Below are 4,885 nucleotides of genomic sequence, written 5' to 3'. Positions count from 1 at the left end.
TGTTGATGCGCTGCTCGCTCATTACCTGCAAAGCATCTCCTTAGGGAGAGTGGCCATGTTCAGTCCTACCCCTTTCAGAATGCTAGCCCTAGTCCTATCGGCCTCATTTTCTATAGTGAGTGCCCCATCAGGTAGCAGTACCTTGTTGTTCACCCTTGTGCGCAACATCTCCTCGAGAGCTAAAGTGTCGATCGCGAGGTTGGTGGACACTGTGCCAGCCTGTGGAGTGTGAACCTGCAACTCCTGTAGTTTTGTTCAAAGAGCCCCCAATACGAGCTGTTGTTGTTCTTCAAATTTTTGGAGGGCCTCTGCGGTGACATCCCTCACCATTTCTCTGATGTCATGCAAATCTCCCTCAGTGAGGGTGATTGGGTCAAAGGATGTCTTGGATGCCTTGGTTTTCTTTCGTGACATTGTCTGCTCTCGCAGTAATGGATGCTTGAGTTGGGTGGATGTCATTTGCAGGTCCATGCCACCTTGTTCCATCTTTCTTTTTGCTACAATGCTGGGAAAAGGTGACCTCTATCCTTCGTGCTCTTCTTCCCTTGTTTCCGGTTGTTCCACCACTTTTGCAGCGTCACGTACTACCTGGGCCTTAGCCTCTTCTTCCTCTTCTCTACGCTTCTCAGCTAGCTATGCCATTCAAAGGTCTATCTCTTCCTTCTTGCGCTACGTGGTGGACTTGTCTATTTCCACCATGGAGCCAGCTGGAGAATGCCACTCCGGCAGCCAAGACTCAAGGATTGCGAAAATGACATTATCAGTCACCAGGTATGATAGGTTATGCCATGTCTTTGTAGGCTCTTTCCGCGCCCTAATAAAAACATGGTGGAAACCCACTTTGAACTCTGCAAAGCTCTGTAGACTGACCTATACTATAGGTGAAAATCATGGCTTCTGATTAATCCCCATCCAGATATTCATCTCCATTAATATCTAAAATATCTTTCTCTCCTTTATCCATTGCACATCCCTGGTACTTCGCTGCTTCTGGAAGGTCTGGCGCAACTGAAGGGAACTTGTCATGCGGAAAGAGTCAATTTTGCGGACAAAATCGACCTCCCTAGAAGCTAAGGCTTTCTAGTGACAAACAAGACAATTAAACACTATCTTTCCCTAAATATGCATTTAGAATACAAGCAATCAGATGTTTATAACATACCTTTAGTCCAACACTTTGTAGCAGTCCAGCCTTGTCGATCCAGATGAGCTCCTCCTTCTCTTCGAAACCTGCATTCGCTAACAAGCAAATGATTACATAGCACCTGAATAACTCATAAAATAAAACATATTCATCATAAAGACCAAGGAGTATATGAAACAAATTATGTATAACAACTTGTTGAAAAAAATGAGCTTAATTGTATTAAGTGGAAACAAAAGAAACCATTACAACCATTGCCTTGGTGTTGTGCAGGTCCCTCCCAGGGTCCAGCAAGAGTTCTCCTTTACTTTGATCAGCTCACCCACTTCCAAATGAAGCTAAGAAAGGATGGGAATCTCTCCTCTCAAGCTCTATAAGGGAGTCCTAATTCCAGCAACATCTACCCTTAGGAATGTTCAGCTTTCAACCTCCTCTCCCTCTGGCCCAATGCCTGTATTTATAATGCTTTGGAGGAAGTTAATCAGGTCCACCATCAATGGGATAAGCCCCTCTTTGAGTGGGATAGCTCCCCTCTTGATGGGATAAGTTCCTCTTTCATAGGGATACATGAACCATCTGGAGGCGCTCAATACACGTCAAACAAACTTCTAGAATGCTCTAGAATCAACCACAAGTAACTTTTTTGAAGTTAAACTCGCGCCTTTTGACCTTTACAGGGGTACGCACCCACCCCTTTACAGACAGAGCGTACAAGTACGCAGGTATTGTGAACTTGAGGTGCATACACGCAGGTAAGGTTAAGAGAAACTGCGTACCCAGAGTTATATAGATTTTTAAAGACTTTCTCTCTTTCTTGGAGTTTGACATGAAGAGCAGAGGTATAAGACTTGCCAAGGAGGATAGTATGATAGTTGATGGAGCCATACTAACTCAAATAGTCATGGTGACAAATTTAATTGTAACAGATTGCCCCCTAAAGTGCGAAGCCTGTAGTAGATTAGGGTTTCATATCATCTAGGAAGGGTGAAGTACTTTATCATTTCAAGGATTATCTTGTGGAGAGCCCAGTCGGAACCTGCAAATATTCAACACAAAATACATATGTAAGATCATATCATCACTGAGGTAGGCATTCCCATACTTAGATTGAAAACTTTAAGTGACAAACTAACTACTGCTCTGATATAAGAATGATTTCGCAGTACATCATAGTCATAGACTCATGTAGACACAGTATGGATGCAGCCATCTGTTTATGCTTAGTCTACTGTATAATGAATACAAAACTCCTCGCAGCTTGGATGGTGGAAACTAGATCCAGGGTCTTCATTTCTACTTCCCGAAATGGTACGATTCTATCCATGCGAATAAATGAGTTGATGTCGAACATGGTAGAAACCACTTGATTACCAGTCGATGATGTAAACTGTTAACAAGTGTGAGAGAGACCACCAGTGATGTTAATGGTTCTCAAAGTACCCAGTACAATCCATGAAATGTGAATGAATGAGTTGATGTCGAACATTTCACGGAATCCTTCGATCGAAAGTCAATGATGTAAACCGTCGTCAAAGGCGAGAAACCTGCCATTGATGCATGCAGATTTCAAGGTACTGACGATTTCTAGGTCATCTTTCTAGATAATGTGCTGATGTCGATAGAAAGCGACCCGTTGCAGGCAAGCCCACAACATGAAATCATAGATCAAGTTGAAGAAATGTAGCTGTAAGGACTGACTCAGGGATGGTCGAGATGGATGACTGGTATTTTGCAGATGAATGGTTTATTTGCAGTGACCTCTTGAACACATAACGACACAACAGATGGCTTGGTGACAATTGACCCAAAGTTAATGCCCGGAACCGGTTGAAGATTTTCAATGTGGTTTGATCAACTATTAGGCAAAGGATTTCCCAACCCAGGTGAATGAAAAGTGTCGTGTTCAAGAGTGGTGATAAGGCTTCTTCTGAGACAAAGGATAACAAATAGGCTCATTTTTCTCTCTTTTCCCCCACCATTTCTGGCAAGTACCTCTTTATTTTTTACAAGCTTGAGGAGGATAACATATGCTTGATTATAAGCTCATCCTTCGGATGAGTCCAACTTAGTTTAGATTCGAACCCTAAGAAGGAGTGGTCCGTTCCTGTTTGTAATCGAACAGGTCCTTTACTGTGAAATTTTAACGAGTCTAGTATAGGAGAAACTCAGCGTTTTTCAATTTTAGAGAGTCTGAAAAACTTAAGAAGAATCCAGGGTTGAACTTTTTCGTAAATTTGTGTCTCCCAAGCCCGAAAAAGTATAAAATAATACTTGAGAGAACCGCTTGATCTTTTACGACCAAGGAGTACTTTCATAGTTAGTGTCTTTGACCTGAAAAGTAAAAAGCGATCAAGGACACGTCGTTTTATTTCCAGTATCGAATTTGAAACGACAAAAATCCGGCAATCTTTTCCTATTTTTACGGTCAGAAAAGGGCTATAAGGGGACCATCTTTTAATTCCGTTTTAACGAGTGTAAAAGAAATTCTCGGCAATCTTTTCATGTTTTAGGAGTCAGAAAAGGGCTTAAAATATGACTCTGATGTTTTTGTTTGTGAAAAATGACAATTTTCCCTGAAAATCCTTTTATCCTGCACAAAAACCAACACATTACTCATACCTGTTTAAGATAGTTAAAAATACTTTGAAAAATACCTTTTCATGGTGAAAAAGAAACAAATTTACCATTTATTTACCCAAAGGGCTTTTGGCAAGAAACTTCCCGTGGACATTGCGGAGAATCCGACCATCGAAATTGAACGCCGTCTCATCAGGTATTCTACAACATCCTCCTCTTCATTTCCATCCGTTTAGAATTTGTTTTTAGGCCCTATTTTCATTTTTTGGAGGTTTTGGGGTTTCAAGGTCCGCTTTTCCGGGTACGCAGGTGCTCCACTGGTGACCCGCGTACCCTGACATTTTCTCAGTTGGGAAAATGTCGGGAGTACGCACCTTGCCTTAAGGGAACCCGCGTACGCACGCCCTGTTCCTAAAGGCGGGGTGCGTACCCCGCAAAACGCGTTTTCAAACCCTAATTCCTTAAAAAATGGACCAAAATTTTGGATTTCATTGATTCTAACAGATGTTTTTTGGTGTGTAGATTGCCCACCATGCTTGATTGGCGCGAGAGAGAGCACGAAGATTTTGATTTGGCCGCCATTAATCATCAACCGTCCATTGATGCTTTGAAGGCATGCGGTCTTTACAAATACTGGGCCATACCTAGCATGAGGGCCCAGGTGCGTTTTCTAGAGTGGCTGGTAGAGAGATGGAACGTCTAGGACCAGTGCTTTTACATTGGAGGGCACCAGCTCGAGATAGAGCCCTCAGATATTTACTTTCTCACTGGTTTTCCCAAGAGGGGCGAACAATTGACTCTGTCCGGGACTAGGCCGGGTGGCCAGTCCATTGCTAGTCTCCAACTAGAGTGGTGCAACACGCAGAACCAGGAGAAGGGGATAGAGATCAAAACTATATCCCGCCCTGAACTTATGGTCATTGCTTTCATAGTTACCAGACTTTGCAGGGCTGCCGCTTTGCACATTGCCACTGGATCCCAGATGCGGATGGCGATTGATTGCTATCGAGGCACCATTTTCAACTAGTGTGATGCTGTGTTGGCTAACATAAAAAGCCAACTGACTAAAACCAAAAACGGATAGCTGAAGACCTTTGGTTATGGGGCTTTAGTTGTGAGTTTTGCTTTAGAGAGGGTTCCGATGCTGATCCCATAGCATCTCAC

This window comes from Pinus tabuliformis, chromosome 9 (genome assembly GCF_031772625.1).
Source record: "Pinus tabuliformis cultivar Carrire ecotype Pingquan chromosome 9, CPIR1, whole genome shotgun sequence".
NCBI classification, from domain to species: domain Eukaryota; kingdom Viridiplantae; phylum Streptophyta; class Pinopsida; order Pinales; family Pinaceae; genus Pinus; species Pinus tabuliformis.
Note: the sequence above shows the minus strand (reverse complement) of the source record.